This window comes from Ambystoma mexicanum, chromosome 3q (genome assembly GCF_040938575.1).
Source record: "Ambystoma mexicanum isolate Mex_15411 chromosome 3q, UKY_AmexF1_1, whole genome shotgun sequence".
In the NCBI taxonomy this organism is placed as follows: Eukaryota; Metazoa; Chordata; class Amphibia; order Caudata; family Ambystomatidae; genus Ambystoma; species Ambystoma mexicanum.
The window spans coordinates 105,595,007-105,621,480 of record NC_090926.1 but is presented as its reverse complement, the minus strand read 5'-3'; the positions used below and the strand labels follow the sequence as shown (position 1 = coordinate 105,621,480).

Here is a 26,474-nt window from a genome sequence, read left to right as displayed (position 1 = left end):
ACTCTTTACCTAAAAAGCCGGAATGTGATTGTAGTTGCTTCAGCGTTCTCTGCTGTCAATTGTGAAGAATCGTGTGGTTCCCTCACCGAGACCCTGCCTAAAGTCTCCTCCCAGGTGGCCAGGGAAAGGCAGATGGTTCTTGGGGGTTGTGTACTGGGAGAGGATTACCTGGGAGGAGACAGGGCCCAGGGTGGTGAGGAGATCCCGTGGGATGAGACGCAATATTTGTCCTCTGAAATGAATTTCCTTTCTGGGTTGCCAAAACAGGTGATGGCATATTGTCATTATACTGTCTCTGATCCACATATACGATCTGTGAAATGTTAAATCTGAGCAAGCCTCGTGAACAGGAATATATTTTAAGAATACATACCCTCCTTAATCTCTAAGGTATAATGTAAAAGGATCTAGAGAACATGCCTTAAATCCAATGTCTTCCTCCTAACAGTCCATCTTTTAATGAGTTTAAGGGAAATACATCTACCCTTAAAATTATATACATTGTTGAAAGAAACAGCTTTGTTGAAGGGGCCTACAAGGCCCATAATCCCAGAAGTAGTGGGACAAGGAAGAAGGCTGCAGAGGCATGCTGTAGCAGTAGTCAGGTAATTAAACCTCTTAGGTTAATTACCTAACCTGAAGGAACCTGGGAGGCATAAAAGACACCCTCAGGTGCAGGCAATTGGAAGGAGCTGAAACTGTGACTGGAATGTGAGTTGTAGCAGTAGTAGCAGAAGGAAGAAGGAACAATTCTGCCAAACCAAGCAGAAGTGGAAGAATAAGAGGGACGCCGCAACATGGAGACATCAGATGTCACCTGCTTGTTTTGAGATGGTCCTGTTCCCCCAGTAGAAGATGCACAGGCAAGCTGCCTTTCCCCATGTGAGCCTGATTTCCGTCGCTGCTGCACAGAAAATGTGCTGGAGACCGAAGTGAGGAGGAGTTGTCAAGCTGTTGGTCTCAGGAGTGAGAGGGGCTCCACAAAGGTATGGCCGGACCAGATACACCATCACAGAGCAAGGGTGTAAGCCAGAAGCAGTAGAAGTTGTGGAAGCAGTGTGACCCATAGAGGAAGTGTTAAAGAAGCCGGCAATTGAAGTACACTGCTCTAATACATTGCGTAAGCATTGCTGGCAACAGTATGTAGTTCCCTATTCATTCGCGTATGGTTTAAATTGAGTAGATGTTGTTTGTTGAAGCTGAAATACCTGAACAATGGAAATGTAGCTCTCACGTGTAATATAAAAGTCTTTTTACTCATGTAGAAAGCATACGCTGCCTAACTCCATTGTTCAAACTTAACATTTCCAATAGGTAAAAGACTGGTTCTGTCTGAAGGAGTGGTCACGTGTCACTAATTAAGAAGAGTGAACACTACGAAGACCATTACTGAATACCTAACCTTGATAACACAATTGTTGAAACCTTTAACTTGTGAAAACTAAATCAAGGAGTGGTCTTGTGTACCTAATTGTGATTCCTAAAGGAGGACAGATCTCTATCCTTCACTTTTACATGGGAATACAATTCAATACCAAACTTTAAACTTTGAAAACTATATTAAGAAGTGGTTGCGTGTGTCTGATTGTGATTCCTAAAGAAAGACTGAACTCTATTCTTTACTTTAACATGGCATACCTTTCACACATAAGAAGTCAAAGTGTACATACTAATGAAGAAGAGAAAACGCATTGCCCAAGCCAAGATGCTCCCAATAATAACAGTGAAACCGACCTTTCTCAGAGTTAAAAAGCAATCTAATTTTACTGTGAAGTTAGTAACACTTCAATTAGACTAAGATACAAATGTGCACGTGTTACCTGAAGCTAAGAGAGTGGCACCAAGGCTTCAGGGTAATGACTTGGGCTAATAACTGACAGGAATGTGCAGGTAAAGTTGGGCAAGGGAAACTGGCTGCTTGTAAAGACTATTTTGAATTTGACACAACCTTTAGTGCCAGAGACTGTGGAAGACAGAGGATAGTGAGTCTTAAATGCAAACCCAGGTTATTATTGGGGCAGACAGACAAGAGAGGCAAAGAGGCTGATCCTTTTGAAGAGAGATATTCAGGGGATGAATGTTTTGCCTACTTGAAGCTGATGAAGTAGTTTAAAGTATATATTGTCAAAGCCTGTGTAGATATACACATCCCTGAAGCTGTGTAGTAGTAAAAAGAACTGATGCTGTGGTGGTATATCTGGTTTTCAGTAGATGCAATATTGTAGTAGTCTAAATAAAGTGGAGTACTGTGAGACAAAGGTGACTGTTCTCATAGTGAATCAAGTAGCAGTGAAGATGTTGAAGTGGAAGCAGCAGCACTGAGAAGTCATCCTGTATCATGGTATCCTATACCATGGTGCATTCTAAAACTGTAATTAAGTGTAATGGTCCCATGGGACGCACCCTCACAATGCAGCAGGCACATGAGTAGAAAGATGGGGGAAGGCTGAACAACCTTAGTTGCTGACTGGCGTAAGCACACCATGGCCAGTGTAGGTGCACTACGCAAATATGGGTCCAGCCCCCACCAAGATGGCCACCAGGAATGGATGCAATCCAAAAACCAACATGGCCCCCACGCACCCCTATTACCCTCATCAAGCTGTGCAGTCTAGACACTCAAGGAACGTCCAAGTGCTATAAAACATGCCCAGAGCCGCACCTGTTGCTTTGCATTGTTTCTGCAGACAAGGAAGCAGCTTAACACTTATCGCTGTCCTGTATCTATGCTCCAGATACTTGTTTTTCATCTTGCTTCTGTCCTCCAGAAAAAAGCACAAAGAAGGTGAGTGTGCACCCTTGGATACACTGCGCACTGTCATCAAACCATTCCAATCCCACTTCCAGCTTACCTGTCATCTCACCGCTGCATCCCCACACCTCCTCATCTGCTCCGTTGTTTGGGCGCGTACCGCTGTCCATGGCTTCTCTTTATCAGGCTCTGCTGCTGCACATGCCTCGCTGTGCTATGGATCAAAGCACCTGCAAGGAGAAGAAAGAAAGTGCCATTAAAAAAGACTTTATCGGCACTGTCACGCACCTCTGAGCACCGTGCTGAGCAGAAAGACTTTGAACTGAAAAGTAGACAACCACAGCTTGGACCTTGCCACATTTCACCACAAGACTAAGAGAGGCACTAAGTCCCAGCACCTCACGAGTCACAGCTGGACTGGACTGCATTTTCACCAGTGAAGGAACTGCCCTAGGTGCATTTTCACTTGCTCATGTGTGTGCACATCAACAAACTAAGAGGTGAGTCCAGCCTTTTCCCCAGTGTTGTGGAGGTAGTTTAGTGGAAATGGTAATGGGATAGGTTGAAACACATAATGACTTTCACCTTGCCTTGTTCTTAGGTCCCACGACAGAACCCACCCATCTATTGGGAGGACACAACATCCCATCACTGGGAACCAAAATTCCAGCTCCCCCTGCTGCACAGTACTCAGGGTTTATTTATACCATGCTGTGCTACTTTGGGGAAGGAGTGTTTGAAAAACACAGCAGTCCATCAGAAGGCCGGACACTGCTGCAGGGCACCAGGAAAGTGTTACAGAATTAAAAGCCCACGTGTTGCAAACTCTGAATGAGAGTCCTGGCGTCTGAGGTAGACCAGTTAGCCTGTATTTTATGGGAACTTTGGGCAGAAGTACACGCCGCCCGCTCTGGGACTAACGCCATGAGAAAAGAGTAATAATGAGCCAGGAGCGCAACAAAGAATTGGAAAAATGCTTTACTCAGGCAGAAGCCGGTTAGGTCCCTCTACCCGGATCGTCAGACGCCCCTGCAATCCCGCCAGCGCACATACAAGTGACCACTCCTGTTTCTGTTCTCCTAAACCCCCTTGAGCGCTTCATGGAGGATTCACATAAATATGCAGTGTTCATGAATCAGTGCTGGCTCCACTTTCTTTGTGTGCCTGGGGCATTTCCTACGGACCAAACTAAGGCCACATTTGTGCTGTCATACCTAGGGGGCATGCGCCCAACTGATAAGTTCCGTTAGTGAACCATGATGACCCCATTCTGCACAACTTCACAGGATTTGAACAAGAATTAGAAAAGCTCTTTGCTTGCAAAACACAAGGAAAGGCCCTGGACAGCAAGCTATTCTCCCTTAGTCAAGGCACAGAAGACTTTCTAGCATTTATCACCACCTTCAATCAGTTAGTGGCAGAAACCAACTGGTCAGTGAAGAAGAAAACCACACTATTATATCAGGGTTTGCGAAGGGAACTCAAAGCCGTCCTGGCACAAGTGTCTAACCCCCTAAATGCTGTTCAGAATATATTGATTTAGTAATCCAACTAGATCACAGTCTGCAGGAATGTAGATCAGATCAATCACTCTCGGAGGGACCCCCCTATACATCCGACCAAAGGAAAATACCCCAAGGCATACGAAAATCCCCCAGAACCTATGCAATTAGGGGGGGTCAAAGAGCATTGACCAAAGAATAAAGGGAGGGACGCATTATTGTGGCGAACCAGGTAATTTCTTGAGGGACTGCCCAAATAAGTCACCTAGAAAAACCATGGGGGCAGTTGACATGGTGGCCCCATCTAAGTCCTCAGAAAACTACACTGCTGAACAAGAATAAATGTTGGCTTGATGAGTAAGAAGAAGGCACTGACGGTCTCACATCTCACTTTCCTCATTATTCTCATCCGCTCCAGTCAGCCACAAAAGTGAATGCCCTTGAGGCATATGTGGATTGTGGGGCCGTGGGTAACTATATGGATTACACAATGGACCAGCAGATTGGTGTTTCCTTACAGCAGAAAGGGACAACAGACCGCATTGTCTCTGTTGATGGGACACAGTTATCCTCTGGACCAGTGACCCAATGTATGGGGTAGGTAAAGCTACTCTGTCACAATGGACATCGAAAACGTATTCGACTTGATCAATGCATCACAGTTCCAACTCATCCTGGGTATGTCCTGGTAGGAGTTCCACAACCCAAGCATCGATTGGCAAACCCAAACATTAGTCTTCTCCATCGACTGTCTACAAACCTGCTATCAAGACGAGCCATCTGTTTTCCATTTGCCTCCTTCTTCAGCACAGATAAAGGACCATGGGTCTACACTAGGCGTCATAGGAAAGATGCTGTTTGATGCTGTCAGAAGGAGCAAGCCAACACTCTCCAGACTTGACAACACCCACCAGCCCCCCGCACCTGTGACACCCCCCAGGCACTCCCCTCCAGACTGCACACCACTGCCCAGCCCCCATCACATGTGACACGCCCCTGATATCCCTCCCAGACTGGACACCACCTCCAGGCTCCCTTACCTGTGACCCCTCCCCCCAGGGAGCCCCCTGACAGTCTCCCACAATACCAGTGCAATGCATGTCTGCAGCTCACCTGAACCTCTGTGAACTGACAGCACCATGAAGTGCAAAAACAACATGTACACTGCAAATACGACCAACTGGAAGCACCAGAGGTCCGTCCATGAGGCGAGCATCTGCTCACACACTCTTCCAGGGCTAAATCAGCACCCTATACACATGTGACAAGCGAATGCAAATCCATGTGCATGGTGTCCATGCCACATTGCCAAGGCATCAAAGTACAGTAACTGAATGTGTGTCCATGACAGAAGCAAACCTACCAAAAGATGTTGCAAGATTCACAAACAATGGCCAGGCATGTCACAGCCTGAGCATCAGTGATCTGGGTGGAATGGGTGGCAAAATACCTGTCAGGGAACAATCACATGACATGGCCATGCATGGGTGATGGTAGGGCAGTCAGAGAGAGCATGAGTCACAGAGACTGGAGAATTGTATTGCCATTCTGGAAGAGCAAACATGGCCCACTACTGCATTTCAGGGGTGGCGGTGGAGTGACACATGAGAGAAGGTAGTGTGTGACTGCACATGCTGGTGGGCGTGTCTGTACGACATGGGTTTTACACAGCAATGACAAACAAATGTGCTATTAACGTGACAATGAAACTCCTCCACAGTGAGCCCACCACCCTCCACCCCAACCACACTGATGCCAAACACTCAGTGATGCTGCACAGGTAAATGCAAACTAAAACATACAGTGCAGACCCAGTCGTCTGATGGCCCCAACCCCATATGTCAGGCACATGTGCACCCTACCATCCACAACCATCCCAGCAACAACACACAACCATACACACCACATGACTTGCAATGTAGAGATGCAATGGGTGAACATAAACTATCAAAGAGGCTGACACCCAAATGAACTGCATGAAGCGTGGAATGAAACAAACAGAAAAATGTATTGGACATAAGTATGTACCAAAATAAACAGGGAATCAAACTCAAAGTAGTCCAGGGGAATATGAAATAAAACTATTATCCTATGCCTAAACAACTATAAACAATATTAACTGGGAAGGAAAGTCTTCAAAGTCTGAGAAAAATAATTAAAAAAAAAAACGAACCCGACACCTAAATAACTGTACAAAGGCAGCGGGCTAGTCCTCCTCTTCAATCTCACTGAGTTTTTCCACCAGGGCTGAGTCCAGCGCCATGTCCTCACCCCTCAGGTGGGCCTCCAATGTTGCCTGGAGGGTTTGCCGGTTCTCCAGTATTTGTGTCTCTATCACTCAGGCGTCCCTGTAAGTGGCCTCCAGGATGGCAGCCCATCCCCTTGCCCAATGCAGCTCAATCTCAGCCCTGGCCATCACTACCCTTACTTCCAGAGCCTGCTACCTCACTTCCACAGTGGTCGAAGTGTACAAAGAGAAGTAGTGGAACTATGTTCCCTGCTGGCCTGCATCAACACCCCAAAGTCCCATCACCACGCCCCCTCCCACACAAAATACACCCACCCAAACACTTGCACCTGCTGTTTAAGAGAACGTTCAGTGCAGTGCACTGAAAGTGCAAGTTTCAACTTATTCCTACACTTTTATTTTAAAACGAAACCATTCCGGAACGGTTTCTTTTTAAAATAAAAGTATAGGAGCTGTAAATGGTAATTTGAAAAAGTAGAGGAGCACCGCTCCTGACCGCTCCCACTCACTTCGACCACTGCACTTCCAGAGCCTGCTACTTCTCTGCCCGATCTGCTCTTCATACCCTTAGAACATGGAAGACATCCTGGCCTAAGGTCCACTTGTGCCTCCTGCCTCACACTTTGCAACTGCCTCCGTTCGGTGGTCTGCCCTGCAACAAATAGTCTCCTCCTCATTTCCACCAGCTGCCACAGTGCCGGTGCCTGCTATGTGGTTACACACACCGAGCTGATGATGATACCCAGGGGCATATGGCACCTGCACTGCTCATGGGTGCCTGCTGTCTGTCCATTGCTGGTGACCCCGTCGGTGCCTGGGGAGCCCAGTGACCACCTCAGCTGATGTGCCTTGGACTTCCAACTTGGGCAAGCATATGGTCTCCACCAGACAGGGCATTGTGGTTGGGAGTGGTACACAGGGGGCCCTGGTGATATCTAGTCCAGAAGGCATCCTGGAGGATGACTGGTGCACAGAGGAGGAAGACAAGGCAGTTCCAGCAGTGAACGTCCATAGAGGACATCACAGAACAGGCATGTTGCAAGCCAGCCGACGAGGCAGAATAGCTCACTGTGATGATGTGCAAGCAGACTATGAGTAGCCTGCACATCATCACGAATGACACCTGTCTGCCTTGTCAATTCGGCTAGCAGGGGTAGCACATAATCCCAGATGTCAACACCAGATTGTAAGGGCGTGTCGGTCTGGGTAGACACATCAGCCAACACCAGGTGGTGGGTCTGGGTGGAGGCATCCTGGCAGGTACGTACTGCTGCTTCTGATGGCCCACAGACTAGATTTTGCATGAGGTCCAGCTGCCTGTGTCCAGGAGGGGTGAGGGTTAGGCTACGGCACGGTAGAGTTGATACTAACTAAGGTGACATGTGAAACTACCACTAGACATGTAATACATGATAATCCTTAATTCACCTTTGAGTAAATATTTGTAAACCTATAAATTGCATTCACGTGATTACATAGTCTTTCATTGAGACTTTTATGAGAAACAGGGCTTAGGGGTCTTGTCCCTTGTGATAACCTGGGTGAATGGGTGGGTCTTAGCACATCAAGGCAAGTGGGGAGTATAATGACATATGTTAGTTTTAGGACGCAATATACTTTGACAGAGGTCTGGATTTAGTGGGGGCACTCTAGGGTGGGCCACACAGCAGGGTCACATGTCTGGTACATCAAGCGAATACCTTAGGAGTGCACAGGGTTACATTGGCTGTAATTTTCCAACAGTGGGGGCAAGAGGGTTGGAGCAGATTTGTGGAGATGGATGAGTTACAAGTCATGGTTCAAGCCGGTTCACACACAGGACAGTGATCACAGAGGAAGAGTAAGATGATACATTTTACTATTTGTTTCGATTATCCCTGGTGCATCCACGAGAAAGGGATTTGTGAGGCTTTCAGACAGTGGAAGAAAAGGTGGGGGCCATGAGCGTGCTGTGTGTGGCGCTGCAGAGGGGAGAGAAGCCTTTTCATAGTATCTAAGTGCGGCCTAGTCCAAAGATGGAGTCGAGGGCACACAAAATGGAAGCCAAGTGTATCCCGCTGATGTTAGCATAAGGGCAATGGAGGCGTCCCCCGCTAGTGCGTGAGCAAGTGGTTCATTTTGTATAGAATGTATGAGGGGGGCCCAAACGGCCCTTCACTCCCACATACCTGCACAGCAGGAACAGGCTTAACCCCTTGGCACGGCACAGGGCACTGGCACATTGAGGAAGAAGAACTCCCATAATGAAGAACTCAAGATCCTCATGGACTACGTGGCCATTCACCACTCTGACATGTGCCAGCATCAGGGGAAAATAACATACACCAGCTCAGCCTATGATGCATTGGCAGCATGTCACGGATGAGATCAACAACTTAGGGTTTTAGAAGTGCACAGCTGCACAGGTAGTGAAGCGTTGGAATGATCTTACCCGTTGCAAGTCCAAGCTGGGAGCCAACCTCGCCCCTGCTCTGGCAACTGGAGGGGAGTCACCAGAGGAGGAGGAGCTGACCGAGCATGAAGAGGCTATAAGCCAATTCATTCTACTGGAACAGGTGAATGGCGTGGGAGGCCTGGAATGTTACAAGGACACGTCCAGTGAGTGCCCACCATTGTGCATCCTGAGTACATGAAGTAAAGCATTCACAAGATTTATGCTTGTGGTGAATATCTGGCTGCACTGAAATGACTGCCCAGGGGTGAACCATGTCATGTGGTGTACTGACTACTGTCCAGTGTACACAAGAGTGGATACAAAACATGTGTTGTACATCAGTTCGACATGTCCGTGTGACAGTACTCATCCCCCGCTAGCATACCCCCCAACATCTGCAACATGATACCGCAATGTGCACAGTTGTTTGCTGCATCCTTGATGTCAGTGGCTCTGCCCTGATTGACATGCGTCCAAAATAGGAGTTACATTTCATGCCCTGCAGGGTACAGAATCTCTTTTCACACATGTACGTATGTGCTTCCATGCTACATAGAACATCCAAATGACAACCAACACACCTTATGGTGTGCCCTGTGTGAGTGTGCTTATGTCTAGACTGTGCACATCCCTGCTGGCCCAATGGCAATGACTCCTGAGGCAAATCATAGTGAGGCCTGCTCCCTGTTACCCTCCCACACTCAGCTCACACTTCATGGGTCCATGCCCCTCCTCCTCTTGTGGTTCACTGTACCTCGTTCCTATCTACAACTCCATTGACTTACTCTCTCAAGGCAAGTGGGGAGTATAATGACATATGTTCGTTTTAGGACGCAATATACTGTGACATATATCAATTCATTGCTTAATGCACTACATAGCTCATGATATTTATTCCAATGATCCTTGACACTTTTTTGTCAACATTATAATAAGAATCCCTTGTACAGACTTTTTATGAAAAGTAAATGAACATGTGCTGTCATCAGTGATGCCACAATGACATTTGTGATGTCATCTTTGATATCCTGGGTGTTAGTCTTAGCAATGCACGGTGGTGGCATGAGTTACGGTTGCTTAGCTTACCATAACTAGCGAATTTCAGGGGTTTTTCAGTTTTACTGAATTCCATAGGTTTTTAGTAGCGCAACCTAACCATAACGTCCCTTTGACAAAGTTTACTGAATTTCATAGGTTTTTAATAGTGCAACTTAACCATAACCTCCCTTTATCAAATTTTATTTTATTGACTATACATATTCATAGTGTGAATTTGATAGATGTTTACTAAGATTCCCTTACTTTATATACATGTAACATGGAACATACTGAACCCCCAGAAAGTGATTTTGTTGTCCACGGACTGCGCGTATGTCTGTGGATGGACGTGGACAACATCAACACTGCCCAAAAACTCACGGGGTATCTTAAATTGTTCTATCATGCGATATAAACACTGAACAAGTTCAAAAAGCAGCACATAAACACATTATATGTAATAATAAATAAGAAGTGCAACCTATATATGTAACACATCAACCATCCATTTAAATAGCATATGTATTAAAATGGAATATACCAAAACAAAAAAGGTATGCGTCCAACATAATTACCTCACAGAAACTGCACAGCTAGGAGCAACAGCAGACCTACACAACAGTAAGAATACGATTTACCAGAAACTAGTAAGTAAACTTCATTTTTCTTATATATTTCTAAACGTTCTGTATTAGGTACGCTAAAAGTAATATATTTTTCTTTACACAGAAATGTCCAGTACTTTGGAATGGCTTGAAGAAAATTTCCTACGTGAGGAAATGTCTGAATACAGTGATACTAATGGTAGACACTTCTCTATATAAGCAAATTAATAATCATTACTTTATGTGTATTTAACATATATATTTCTTTAACAGACCATACAAACATTGAAAATAATACAAAAAAGAGACATTAGAAAATACTCTGCAGCACATCGAACAAAAAATGGATATGCTTATGGAAAATTTCAATCTTTTAAAACATTTTGTGGAGGACCACATAAAAGAAAAAATTCAATATCATTGTCCCACATGTACCTGTTCCCCCTCTCCATGTCCCAGTCAACTATCCCCATACCCTTACCACCAAGAAAAACGTTGTCATGAGACTTCCATCCCTTCATCCCCTCCCATCCATCCTCTCCAAACCCCTAATTCCCCTGTATTTGTGTCAGTTTCTGCTTCCCCGTCTCTCTCATAAATTTTATATCTGTATATAATACAAACAAAATATTATTTTCTTTGTATTATATATCTTTCCTTTGTGTGTGTTTTTTTAAAAAAAAAGGCAGTTAAGGTGTCCGCGGACAGCACGGGTGTTCGGAATTTGTATTTATGTATTTATAAAGCGCTGCCAGGCCCGGGGCCATATGGGCGCGTAAGGTAGAGCTGGTTACAAAGGAGCAGTTAATCAGAGTTACTTTACAGTTACAGGAAGGTACAATCAAAACAAAACAGTCAGCCGAAAAGTTCCGTGATAGTTACAAGTAGGAACAGGCATAGTAAGAAAGTGCATACACAGATATATTAATTACAGGTGATTGGCCACTGTCCATAAGGCTATGGTTAGTCTGTCATGGAGTCCATGTTATGGAGCCAACACTTCATGCTATGTTTGAACCGGTTAAATGAAGGTTCTGCACGTAAATGCGCGGGGATGGTGTTCCATAGTTTGGACGCTTGTACCGGGAAGCTAGCTCCACCCGAGTTGTGAAGTTTAAATCTCGGTATGGTCATGGTATTAGTTTGTGCTGCTCTAAGAGGTCTCGAGGAGGAGTGTGGTATGAGGTGGTTAGTGAGGTATGCTGGAGCAAGGTTAGCCCTAACTTTGTGTGTGAGGGCCAGCGTTTTCAGGGATATTCTATGCTTGACAGGGAGCCAGCGTAGATTACGTCTGGTCTCAGATATGTGTGCTTTTTTGGGGATGTTAAGGGCAGCTCTGATTGCATTGTTTTGGACTACTTGTAGTTTATTAATATTTTTGTGACTAGTGCCCAAGTTGCAGTAGTCTATTTTGGAAAGGACTAATGCTCTCGTGAGAGTGATACAATTGGGTGCGGGGATGAATGGTCTGCAAGCAGTGATTAGCTTAAAAGTGTATGCAGCTGATGACGCTACTGCGTTAGTTTGTTTAGAGAAGGATAAGGTAGCATCGATGCAAATACCAAGAGTTTTAGTGTTATTTGAGACTGAAATAAGATTGCCATCTATGGTAAAGGCTTTGAATGAGGGATTAAGGTTTTTAAGTTTGGCATGAGTGCCCAAGATGATCAGCTCGGTTTTATCGTCATTGAGACACAAGCCATGGTGTGCCATCCATGCTTGTATAACAGAGTAGATTTCATTGAGCGTAGTGCTGTCTGTTTCGTAGTCACCCGTGATAGGAATGAGTATCTGGGTGTCGTCCGCATAGTTGGTATACGTGACACCCAGATAATATAGGATATCGAAGAGGGGTTTCGTGAATATATTATAAAGTGTCGGGGACACGCATGAGCCTTGCGGGACACCACGAGGTACTGGGGCAGGCTCAGCGGAATCTGTGGGAGAGAAGACCCTCATAGTTCTGTTCGCCAGGAAGGAGCTGATCCAAGCCGTAGCTGCATCTGAAAAGTGGGCTGCAGATTTCAGGTGGTGACAGAGTATTTGATTGTTAACCAGATCAAACGCTGCTGACAGGTCAAGCAACAAAAGGAGTGCAAGTTTGCCATGGTCTTTCAGGGTTTGGATCTGGGTGGTAAGGTCAATTAGTGCAGTTTCCGTACCGTGTCTCGGTCAGAAGCCTGATTGCCTAAGCCCTAGGAGATTATTAGCTTCTAGATAAGCCTGTATTTGTAGGTAGGCTGCTCTATCCAGTATTTTTAATAAGAACGGTACAGTCGTTATTGGTCTGTAATTAGACGGGTTGGCTGGGTCAAGCGTGGGTTTTTTGAGGAGTGGAATGACCCAAGCGTCTTTAAGGTTGTCAGGAACTATTCCAGATTTGAAGGAGGCATTGATGAGGTTGGTGATGAATGGCGCCAGATCGTGTGCAGCTGCTTTAACAATCGGGGCAGGGCAGGCATCACCTTGGCAGTTTCAAGGTTTTAGTTTCCTGATGATGTTTTCTACTTCCCAAGTTGAGAGGGGTGAGAAGCTCAAAGGTTTACAAGTTGTCTGGAAAGTTGGAGATATGTTAGGTAGTTGTTTGTGGTTAGGATCCGCAGATAGCAAGGATTTTTTTGCGATGATTTTGGATTGTAGGCGAGCTATTTTATCTAATAAGGCTTTCTGGATATTACTGCACCATAGTGCGTCAGTAATACATTTGTCAGTAGGGGCAATGGGGGATTCGAATTCTTTGAGTATTTTGAAAAGTTCTTTAGTGTTGGATTCCGCTTGTGTAATCCTTTTATTATAAGTGTCTTTTTTGGCAAGAAATATGGCTTCCTTCTTTGTAGCTAGAGGATACTAGGGTTAGTTCAGATTTTTTAGGAGCTGTGGGGTGTTTTTTCAAAGTGCCTCAGTGGTTCTTTTGGTTTTACGTAATTCTCTTAACTGTGGCATGAACCAAGTGTTGAGGTGACGCTGTGGTTTCGGTTTCCGCAGTTTTAGAGGGGCAATGGAGTCCAAAGCTTTGAGTATAGCCTGGTTGTAAGTGTCCACTAGAGCTGTAGGGTCAGCATCTGAATCAATATTATTCAATATAGGGAGTAGTATAGGTAGGAGTTTGTCAGGAGTAATATCTTTCTTGTTTCTCGTGCGGATGGCAGGGGCGATGATAGGTGCCAAATGAGGAGTGTTAGCTTTGATAGTAAAGGTTAATTTGTGATGGTCTGACCAGATGCATGGGTCATTGGATAGGAGGTCAATAGAGCAATTGATGTGTGAGAGCCAATCTAGAGTTCTACCTTTGATATGGGTGGGTTCGTGGATAATGTGCGTGTGACCCAAATCAGATAATGTGTTGGCTAAGTCAAGGGCGTTGGTGTCTTTAGGATCATTGAAACCAAGGTTAAAGTCCCCAAGTAGGATGGTTTGCGAGTTCGGTTTGGTGTTTATGGTTATAAGTGATGCAATGTCCTCTATGAAAGAGGAGATGGGTCCTGGTGGTCGATAAATAAGGTGCACGGTGGCCGTGTGGTTGGGTGAGAGGGGTAGTTTAATTGACAAGGATTCGGCAGACGGGATTTGCGCGTCTTGGATGATTTTGATGTCAAAGGTATTTCTATATATGAAGGCAAGTCCGCCCCCCTTTGTTTAAGTGGTGTTTCTGTCAGATCTTATAATGGCATAATCATTAGGTATGGCGAGGGCCAGAGATGGGCCGGATGCGGCATTAAGCCAGGTTTCAGTGACTGCGAGGACATCAAGGTTTTCATAAGTTATAAAGTCAGCAATGTCGAGAGCATGGGCATGAAGAGACCTAGCATTCACCAAAGCTGCTTTGATGAGTTTATCTTTTTTGTTTTTTTTTCAAATGGTAACAGTGGATTATGGGCTAGATTGTCGATGTCAATGGGGGGAGCAACGTGATTATGGACAATATGGGAGTGTTTCGTAGTACGGGCCCTTAGTCTTGAGTTTCTGCTTAAGATGCTAGGGTGGTGAGAGTACGGGGAGGTAGGAGGACTAGTTCGGAAGTTCAATTTAGTATTTCTATTCAGTGTGCTAGGGTGGAACGAGACTAGATAGATGGGTGGTCTAGTTCTAGAGTTCAGTCTAGAATTTCTGATGGTGATAGTACAGGGTTAGTTAGGTATTGGTTTGGTGGCAAAGTGGCGTATCCAGAGTGCTGGATCATCCAAGTACGGATTTGCAGGTGTCATGGTGCTGGGCCCCAGGGAGGAGGTGGTAGGTGCCATACCTAAGCTAGTGGAGGTGTAAAGTTTAGAGTGTGGGTTGGGCTGACTAGACCAATAACTACTGTAAGTATACAGTAGGTGGATGAGCGTTGATAGGCACCAATACATGATGTGTAAGGTGTTACTGGTACACAGGGTGACAGGGGTGGTCTATTAGCGAACAGAGGCACAACATAGATTGATTCAATGTGGTCAAGAGGTAGCTATGCAGAGCATCATAACAATCAATATGGTCAGTGGGCGACCAAGCGACCAAAAGGCACAACAACTGGTAAATGTGGTCTGGTAGGCGACCAAACGGCACAACACAATGGTAAATGTGGTCTTGTAGGCGACCAAAAGGCACACCACAATGGTAAATGTGGTCTGGTAGGCGACCAAAAGGCACAGCACAATGGTAAATGTGGTCTAGTAGGCGACCAGAGGCACAACACAATGGTAAATGTGGTCTGGTAGGCGACCAAAAAGGCACAACACAATGGTAAATGTGGTCTAGTAGGCGACCAAAGGCACAACACAATGGTAAATGTGGTCTGGTAGGCGACCAAAGGCACAACACCATGGTAAATGTGGTCTGGTAGGTGACCAAAAGGCACAACAACTGGTAAATGTGGTCTTGTAGGCGACCAAAAGGGACAAGACAATGGTAAATGTGGTGCGGTAGGCGACCAAAAGGCACAACAACTGGTAAATGTGGTCTTGTAGGCAACCAAAAGGGACAACACAATGGTAAATGTGGTCCGGTAGGAGACCAAATGGCACAACAACTGGTAAATGTGGTCTTGTAGGTGACCAAAGGCACAACACAATGGTAAATGTGGTCTAGTAGGCGACCAAAAGACACATCACAGTGGACACTGAGGTCAGTAGGTGATCATGAGGAGCAATAGTCAGAGTGGTCTGAAAGCGACCAAAAGGTACAACACAATGCTGAGTGTGGTCTGTAGCAATCATAAGGTACAATAAAGAGGGAGGTCTGTAGACGACCACAAGGCACAACATTGACCTTAGATGCGTGGATTAGTGATATGTGGTCTGTCCAGGGTTATAAGGCACCCGACCATCATGGTACAAGGGCGGCAGTAATAAATGTTGGCTGAGAAATGATGCGTAGACAACAGCCGAGTTGAGCACGCTACGCGAGCTGAGTGCACAACATGTGAGCGGTGGATTTGCCATGCGGGTGTAATATACAGTATGCAAAAACACAAGTGAGGCTTCATGTAAGTGCAAGAGTAAAGGGCACAATCCTTACCGGAGTGTTTGTCTGCAATTAACCAAAATGGGGGTGTCCTGAGGACACTATAACTGTCCGTACTGTCCGTAGGCAAGATGACACTGTTCTTAGAACACACTCAGTGTCCGGAATGTCCACGATGAACCAAAATGGAGGTGTCCTAAGGACACTATACCTGTCCGTACTGTCCGCAATCAAGACAAAACTGTTCTTATAACACACTCGGTGTCCGGAATGTCCATAATTAACCAAAATGGAGGTGTTCTAAGGACACTGTACCTGTCCGTACTGTCCGCAGGCAAGATGAAACTGTTTTTAGAACACACTAGGTGTCCGGAATGTCCACAATTAACCAAAATGGAGGTGTCCTGAGGACACTATACATGTCCGTACTGTCGGCAGGCAAGATGAAACTGTTCTTAGAACACACTCAGTGTCCCGAATGTCCGCAATTAACCAAAATGGAGGTGTCCTAATGACACAATACCTGTCTTTACTGTTCATAATTAAAATGGGAGTGTTCACACTGTCCGTAGAACATCTATGCACATGCGCACCACACCCATAAGTCCTACGAACATCGCACCTGTCCGTAACTGTCCGTCTCACATGTGTCACACTTTTATTTAGTTTGAGGACCGGAACACTGTCTGTAGAACACCAGCGTGCATGCGCACGACCGTTCCTACGCATTTGGTGTTGTGCAGACACCCGTCCCATTCGCGGACGTGTTTGCAATGTCATCATGTGACTGCACCCGCGTTGAGCATGTGTCCTGATTTACGGACACTGTCCGGGTCCCCGAACATTTTAAAAGTACTTTTTAGGACAATCCAAAGTATCTTACAGTAAAGATTCACCATTGAAAATGTCCCAGACAATGACCTTGGCTTTCTACATACTTTTCAGAACTTTTTGAGCCTTTTTGGGGTGTTTGATCTGTCCATGGACAGTACGGGTGTCCGTGGAGCACACACCTACACCCCTATAAACGGCTACACCCCAGAGCTCATCCTCATTGTGCTTCTGGCTACCTGACAGAGCATTCTCTATATTAGCTTTTGCTGATCTTGCTGATTTTGCTGCTTTCCATCACCAGACCTGATGGCATCTATGGTTGCTGGTGCTCCAGCTTGTGCTACTAGTGCCTCAGCACCACCCCCTCCCACTCCACCACCAACACCTCCCCTAGGGCCTGCAGAGGGGAACAGGCATGAGGATGTAGAGGAGGAGGATGTAGAGGATGAAGAGGATGATGTAGTGGAAGTCCCTACTACCAGCACTTGCCGTGATTCTTAGGTGTGGCGGTTGTTTACCATTCATGGTGACGTACCAAAGGCACGTGTGAACAAGGTCATCTGCAACCAGTTTAAAATGGTGCTGAGTCATGGGAGGCCTGGTTCGTACAGCTTTGGAACGACATCCATGAAGCGACACGTAAGGTCGTTCCACGATGGGGCCATTTGCAAGGTTGTACCTTGTGATAAATGTAGTAGGTTGAGTTCCTATACAGCATCCTCCATTTCCGCTCCTGTCACCACAAGACACACTCCTGTGGGACAGCGCATCCCTCCAGCTGCCTCACAGACCATCCATGATGCTGTTGACCCTTACCTTTTGAGGGTCACAATATTGTGTATGTACTGCGACGTAGTACTCTGCAGGGGGGACAGACTTCGGAGTGCTTTCGAGACTGCAGTCAAGGAGCATGAGAAGGTCTGCTACCTACCTAAATAAGGCCCACCCTACATCTTCCTCTCTCCACCTGCGCTTTCATATCCCCATGGTTGGTCTCCCTTCCTCACCCTCCTTTCCCCTCCTCTCCTAGTGTGTCGTGTGTAAAAAAACATTAAAAAAAATAAAACAATAAAACGCCCCCCACAAAAAAGGCTCTTTTCAGAGCCGCCTTTCAGTTTAAAAATAGAAGTAGCAAATAAATGGAGCAGGGCCCTGTGCATTTTTTAGAAGCCCGGAGACAGTTCGCAGACATCTAAAATTTTGGGGTGCTGACCTATCCTAACCATTGCACATTTCTCTGGGAGGAAGTGGTAGCTCAAAAAAGAGCCTTTTAGTGGTGTTTGTTTGTGTTTGAGAACCTTCAAATGGTCAAAACCTACTGCAAAATGGATGCCTGTAATTAAAAGAAAAGTCGCAATGCATTTTGCGCATTGCTCAGAAAAATCTGGTTGCCACCATAAGTAAGATGGACTCCATCTCTGCGAAAAATGTATGTGCTATGAAACATAATATTTTCATTGTGAAAAGAGGACATGCCAACATCTCTTAAAAAGGCACAAACAGCCTTATTGACAGGGTGCCTCGCTTTCTCCATTTGTGGACCAAATGAAGAAGAAAGCAGCCACATTTGTCTCTGCGCAATACGAGAAAAAAATTACTTGAGAATTCGGAAACATGTCCATGACCTTCCCAAGTCCTTCTTTCATTGCAAATTGCAAAGAAATTCCAGACACATGTACTAAACTGTTCCCTCCACAATGAATTATAACTATGTCTGGATGATGGTGTGTCTCCAAAGTAGCATAGAGAGGTACCAGGTCCAGCCACTTCATTCCACGCACTCCATGCCAATGCACTTACACATGAGGGAATCCAAGATCTGCAGCTACTCCACAGCGTTCTGCATGCACCTCCAACCAATGTATCCATGAGTCTCCCGAAATCCAGAAAATCTGTTTTCTGAAACACACAGCCATACCTATCTGTTCTTCTCTGAGAAAAAAGACTTTCTGACAAACTCTCTCCTTACACAACACACCCAGTAAACTTTATTGACCAATCCCTTGCTCTATTCATTCTCATTTGCATGCCTCTCCACCCCAAAATCCCTGTATGTAATACACGATGTCCGCGGACTACCGCCATGTCCGCAGACATATCGAAAATCTGAGCGTGGTGAATTTCAATTTAAATAGTGTGCCGCATTTCCCCTTTAAGGTTGGCTCTGAAAAGAGCTGTTTTTTTGTTTTTTTGCAGAGGCTTGACAAACACCTGTTACTTCTTATTTTCTTTTATTTTTTTTCCTTACTTTACTCCTAAAATCTTCACATAACCCTTACATTCCAGAATAGAATGGCATTTCCCATAAACGATAAAGAAATGCCATCTTCTTTAAAATAAATAGCATTACTGGAATCAATATTCTCATTATTATAGAAGAACACATCAGCTCTAAGCATGAAAGCACACATGCCTCGGTTGATTGCACACCTAGGAATGTTTTGCTGAGGACAAAAAACAGAACTATTGTCCCATATTGCCCTAGGCACTAATCCAGAAAAAATAAGTTTGGCATTTGGAAGGATGTTCATTACTGCTTGAACCAAGTGTTCCAAATCTGCCAACAAAGTAGGGGCACTGACATATCCCAAATGGAAAGCACCACAGTGCAAAACTACCACATTGGGACTGTTCATCTTGCCCTTTCTTCACAAAATTGTACAATTCCCTGTACATTGCAATCTGGCACAGTGCTCCACACCACCTCCACTCCTTTAACATCAAAATCGTTTGCCACATGCCTGCATACTGCTGTAAACCATGCACAAACATATCTCCAAGCACCAACACACTGACTTTCTCCACCTCTGCCATCTTCACTAAACACAGCCTCTTTCAACACAAATCCACAACCTTAACGCCTGATTGGGTAATCCCTACAGTCCCCTTTCCATGATGGATTTTCTGGAAAACCCCGGATGTGGCACGCCCTGTCCGCAGACAGCCGCGGTGTCTGCTGACCACTTAACTCTTAGACAGCCCTTCTACCCTTTCCATTTCACTCTCTGTGCCATTCCCTCATTGGATACAGCTAAGCAGTCACACAACCATCCACCAATCACATCCAAGACCTCTACATCTAACTCCATCATCAGAGTTCAGCACTTCAAATGTACTGTTGATCACTCTGAGTACAAGTCTCATATCATTGGAAAGCACCTACTACAAAAACTACTGTACACGTCTCCAAGATTTCTACTTACAGCTGCATGCATATCCACATGCATGAATACAAACCACAGGTATGCATATTTTATGCATAGTACATGTACAACTCTTATGAATGCATATAAACAGAGTAACTACCACTTAACCTGTATAACCTATAAAATGAACTTACTATTATTTTTCCAATCTGCTATAATCAACTGTCACTTCCAAACCTGTCTGCTATCTAAATTATGTTTTTACACAGACAACTATCTACAAAATTATAATATTAAAAGATGGGAGAAATAACAGTATAATTGTAGAAAAACACTTTGTAGTGTATTATAAAATTACACACAGCCAGGATAAGTTTATGCATATTTATAGACTCACACAGATAGACACTATCTTTGAAAAGCTGATAGCTGAAATAACACCACTCCCTGTACATCACATCCTTCTGCTTTATTACCCACACCTTCACAAACGCATACATTCTATGATTTTCTATACAGTTTCTGCCATTTACCTTACAAAAATTGCAAAACAACTACATCATTATTTCTCCTAACATGCAACAACACAGCCCAAAGAAACCAAGTGAGTTTCATATACTTGGTAGCGCATGGTGAACTCACATATTGTAAGTAAAATATAAAGGCTGCACATAGTCAAAGGAAACTGCATGCACACACTTTGTTCAGTTATCAAACAAGAATACTACTACAAAAACATGACAAGCAATGTCTAAATTAACACCAGTGCTATAAACACACAGAATTACTAACTTCTTTCTTTTACAATTGCTGTGAAGACCACTCTCCTGAAAAGCAGCAGCATCTGAAGTACAAACAACAACTCAGAAGAAACTTGCTCATTCCAAACAAAAAAAGTATGTACAATACTGCCATAATATTCTTACTGTTACTCAAACACACTGGGGGTTGATTCATGGAATTTGTACACTGGAAAACTGAGATTTGTGCACCATTCTGCTCACAAATCCCCATTTGTTAAACGAGGATTTTCAGGCAGAATGGCACACAAATCCCTGTTTTTCGCCGCACAAATTACATAACTCAGCCCAGCCCCTAGAAAGTTAGTATTGCAGAACAAAGAACTGTTTTAATTCTATACCATTGGATTTAGTATTAGGGCGTCTACTCACTACTAGCTTACTTTCTACTGTCATTTGAACCCCAGTATACTAACACACAAATACAAGAATAGCCTTCCCAACTAGTTGTTGCTGCCCAATGCACCATCACACACCACCACATACATCCTTACCATCATACTCAGACACTCATGCACACAGCACACATACATTGCAGAACAGCCCAACCCATACCTTCTTTTTCTTTTCAACAGACCCCAAAGAATGCCTATCTACAAGTAAGTCCATAGAAAGCAATGCAGAAGTAGAGCAAATGAACATAAGTGTCCAAAATAAGCACCCATCTTTAGCAGATTTTGTACAAAAAGTTAAAATAAAAGATCTAAAAGATTCATTAAGCAAAACAAAACAAGCTTCCAGTACAAAAATGTTGCCTCCTCTTTCAAAATGTAAAACAAAACAGAAAATGATTAACAATAATTCAGTTACCACTACTGCTAACACTGCTCCTATTAATCTTGATGTAGTGGCAAGTAACCATACCAAAAAAAGTATCTTACAAAAAATCTGGCACAGAGTCCTCCAAAATCTTATCAAACAGGAGAGAAATCATGCACAACCCTTAAAACCTACCATAGAAAATTAATCTTAGAAGCTCCCATAAACAGTGCAATCCTTCTCAAAAAGAAGTTATTTATTTTAGTGTCAAACAGAATGAAACCACTAACAAAACTACGAAATTACAAAAAAGACTTCTCAATAAACGGAATGTCAACAAAAATAACGTCTTAAATATCTGTGGAGGTGAATGGAGTCACACCACAAGCACAAACACATATTTCAATGAAGAAGCATACAAACAAAAGCAAACAAACACAATTGCCATACATAGCAGTGGACGAGGGTATGAAAAACTTAATAATACCATTATGGAAAAAGAAACGCTGCTCACAAAAATATCCCCAGAAATCTCAGTATCACCTCTCCATCAGACTGAACCAAAAGCCCAGTATACAAATGGCCATGCACATCAATGTGTAACATTGACAAAAAATCTTTCAAATCTTTACGCCAGTTCCTCAATCAATATGTAAAAGGCAAAGACAAATTCAAAATGAAACTTCTACAAAATATGGATACCTGTCCAGTGCGCAAACACACAGGACTACAAGGGCATTCATTAGCCTGCATTTCAGGACCTAATTGCCAAAGCACCTTCCATCATATCAAAATTATATCAACACATCATTCAACTATAAGAAATCTAATCCATAAACTGTATTATGCTAAAAGTCAAGCTTTAGCATTAGACAACTTAAATAACAATCTTCTACATGGTACAGCCAAAGACCTACTCGAAGAAATAGAGCATATCCAGAGAAAATATTTTGGAAGTGAAAGCCACTTACAAAATGTAATAGCTTTACAACAGACTAGGAACAATTCTACAAATGGCAACCTTATGCTACACACATACAAAAAAGAAATACTAAAATGTAAAAGTACATCCGCTGAAGTACCAAACGATGTGTGTGTGTTTCCGCAGAACTTTTTATAATAGTAGCACAAAAACTGTAGACATAACGTACAAAACAGAAGACAATGAAGATTCCAAATGGTTTCAATTAGCTCTCTACCTTATAGCAGAAAAGAAATACAAATTAAATGACCCCTTAATTCTTTGCACTTACTGCACTGCAAAACTTGACAACAACCAAACTCCTTCACGTGCTATCACAAATAATTTAGAACTATTCCCACTACCAAAACCCTTGCAACAACTCAATTTATATGAGAGCATCATAATTCAAACAGTGCATCCATTTCAAGCAATAATACGCCTTCAACCAAAAACAATAAAATTGCCTCCCTCAGAATTAGTGAAAGGCATTCGTGGCAAAGTAGTTTATTTACCATTAGATCTGAAATAAAATGTACACACTCTAGGAGCGCAATGTCCAATAGTGCAATCTTTAATTGTCTTAGTAAATGGTGAACCTATAAAAGACAAAAGAAATTGGCAACAACTTGTAGACTTAAATAAAGTTAGACAAGCCTTGCAATATCTAAAAGACAACAATGAATACTACAAAGAAATTATTATTGAAGAAAACCTGAGGGAAACGACTGAAATAATTCAAAAGTCACCAGAAACTGGTCAATTTGAAATTCTACCTCCTGCTATAGTATCCAATATTTTAGACCATTATAAAATTCATCCATTACACTGTAAAGATACCATAGATGATGTACTAGAAATGTACCAAATTCGACAAAACAAAGGATCACCAATCAGCATATGGGAAAAAAGTATAGAAGCACATGCTTTTCCTCTACTCTTTCCTACTGGGAAAGGAGGAAGGTATGATGATGGACCCACTCAGATAACAGCATCAGAATACCACTTGTTACAAATGTATTCTGAAGATCCCAGATTTAGACAAAATGTGGAATACATATTCCACCTACTCTTTGAAAGTGAACTAGCAACTATATGCTACAGAGTTGCACACACATTGAAATCAGGTACCCACTTTCAAAATATGTCAACTACACAATTACTACAAAAAGTGCAAGAAAAAGATTAGGTTTTACAATCAAGCATTACAAATATGTTAGCAAACATGGTGGGACTAAAGAGTACTGGTTCCAACGTCACTGAGATGTATGTTGTATGATAAGAAACCCTGGCCCACCCACTTGGTTTGTTACATTAAGTTGTGCAGAATATGCATGGGAAGATTTACATGATTTCCTAAGATTATCAAACAAAAACAAAACAAACATAGATATACTAACACCTGTAGAACTTTGCTCTTTAGATCCTTTTAATGTTTCAAGATATTTCCATCATCGCTTCATTGCTACTTTATTTGTAATAAAACTGTTCCTCCTTTCGGAGAAGTACAACACTTCCTTTGGAGAAAAGAATACCACGCCAGAGGAGCACCACATATCCACATGATTTTATGGATTAAAGATGCTCCTAAATTTGGTGAAGACAGTGATGCCACTGTTTTACAGATTATCGAAATATATGTCACTTGTGAAATTCCATCAGAAGCAACAAATAGTGATCTTCATGCACAAATTTTACAATTTTAAAGACACAAATGTGGGAAATATTGCCGTAGCAAATACAAAAACAAAGGGAAATACTACACCAAATGCCGCTTTGGTTTCCCTAGACCAATCACAGCAACAGGTCAAGTAAACAACTGTTTTCAGTTAGACATAGTGTTAAAGGTAAATCACCTATGAACACATATTGTACATTGCAGACAATTCCACTGCAGTTGCACAATATGTTACAGCCTACTTAACCAAAGCGGAAAAAACAGACCTTCAAGACCTCTGGGATGACCTATCATTGGACAAAACACTGTCTCAGAAATTGTACAGCTTAGGCATAAAAATGCTCTCTCAAGGAGAATGTGGCTGCTATGAAGCTGCAGATCGTTTGACCGGTACTGCTTTGTATGGAAAATCTGAAAATATAGTATGGCTAAGTCTTGGTCCTGCTAAATCTATATAAGAGTTCTCAAATCATACGACGACATAGAAACAATAGCCAAAAATGATCCCAACAGCCAAGACATTTTGAAAAAGAATTTACTAGACACATAGTACCCAAACAGGAGTACCACTTTAGAAACTGTGGGCCTCATTTCGAGTTTGGAGGCAGCCATGGCACTATTTTCACCATGGCTGCCTCCAAACCCGGGTCCGTGTCCAGTCTGGGTGAATGGAGACATACCGGGACATTCCGATCTGTGCGGACCCGGTAAGTCCCCATTCACCCAACGATTCCCAATTCCCATTTGAACCCCGATAGGGCTCAATGGGAATGAGGAAGGTGCTAATTACAGGCCTGCTAGTAGCAGGCCCGTTCCTAGCGCCCTGGTCCCTTAGTGGGACCCGTAAAGAACATGTGGTCAGACCACACGTCTTTTGCGGTTCCTGCTAAGGGACCTTGGAATTGGGCGGTAAGGGTTTACTGGCACCGGTCTCCTATAGCCGATGTAAACTTTACACAGTACAAAACAATGTTGCACAATGAACAGCAACACGAAGAAGAATTCCAGGCCCAACTAGATAAAGACACTCCCGACAGTAGTCAACCTTCTATAATAGGAAAGCAAGAACCACTGGAACAGCCACTAATAGCAAATGAGGCAGAATTAGGTATGGCAGAAATAGAAAACACTGTGTGTCACTATGAAGAAAATACAGAAAACCTAACTGTACTGCAATCAAAAATGAACAAGGAGCAGCATAGCATTTTTCAAGAAGTAACAAAAGAAATTGCACATGGTGTACAACATGAAATTAAAGAATGTACCTGCCAAAATTACAAACCTATACTACTATACGTCAGTGGTCAAGCTGGTTCAGGCAAAACATTCTTAATCAAAATCATCAGTAAGTTCCTTCAATAATTGACAAACAACAAACTGGCAGCTGTTGTAACTGCCCCCACAGGTTCAGCTGCCTACAACATAGGCGGTGTCACTTTACACCGATTACTACGCCTTCTGGTAGAACACCAAAACAAATTAGAATATTACAAACTTTCTACAGAAGCTACAATTGAACTATCAGAGTGTTAAAACAAATGAAAATGCTACTAATAGATTAAGTGAGCATGGTCTCCAACCTAATGTTGGCCTTGATTCACCTCAGAATACAAGAAGTACTCAAAACAAACTACGAAGAACTCTTTGGAGGAAAACACATTTTTGTTTTCTGAGATCTTCAATTGACACCAGTGAAAGGTGAACCTATTTTTAAAACCTTAGGACACAAACTCTGCCGTAAAACCGTTGGCAGCATAGGAAATGTCATCCTTTGGCAACATTTCCAATGCAGAGAATTAACAGAAAACATGCGCCAGTCTGTCGACCTCACATACGCCAACATTTAAAAAGCATTAGAGTTGGTGTACTACCTCAAGAAGCACAATCAATATTACAAATCTGTCACATCCATGCACTGTATGGCCATAATTCATGTGCTACTTATATCATGGAAAATTAGCACACAAAAATGTCACTTGTATGTCCTTGTTACCAACTCTTGCAAGCTGTGCAAAATTCAACGAAACACTGTTGAAAAAAGAAATGCAACCAATAATTGAAATTTGCTGCACAGACAAACTGGACGTACAAGACACAAGAAGATTAAATACCTTAGAAAACTCTATCTCCAACACAGCTGGTTTGTAGAAAATATTAAAATTATCTTTAAACTGTAGAGTAATGCTTAAACATAACCTTGACTTGGAGCAAGGACTAGTTAATGGAGCACTTGGTACAGTTGTTGACTTTCAACCATACCCACGTGACAACAACA

At 43.3% G+C, this 26,474-nt stretch overlaps 1 long non-coding RNA gene across 1 annotated transcript in view; it reads right to left on the bottom strand.

Annotated features, from left to right (window-relative positions):
• The window catches only part of LOC138581801 (uncharacterized), a 194,688-nt gene extending 191,712 nt beyond the window's left edge, over positions 1-2,976 (bottom strand). Inside the window, exon 1 of the long non-coding RNA XR_011304792.1 lies at positions 2,853-2,976. This is a non-coding gene — a long non-coding RNA (uncharacterized lncRNA). The remainder of the gene's footprint in view (positions 1-2,852) is intronic.
• Between the last annotated feature and the right edge of the window lie 23,498 nt (positions 2,977-26,474).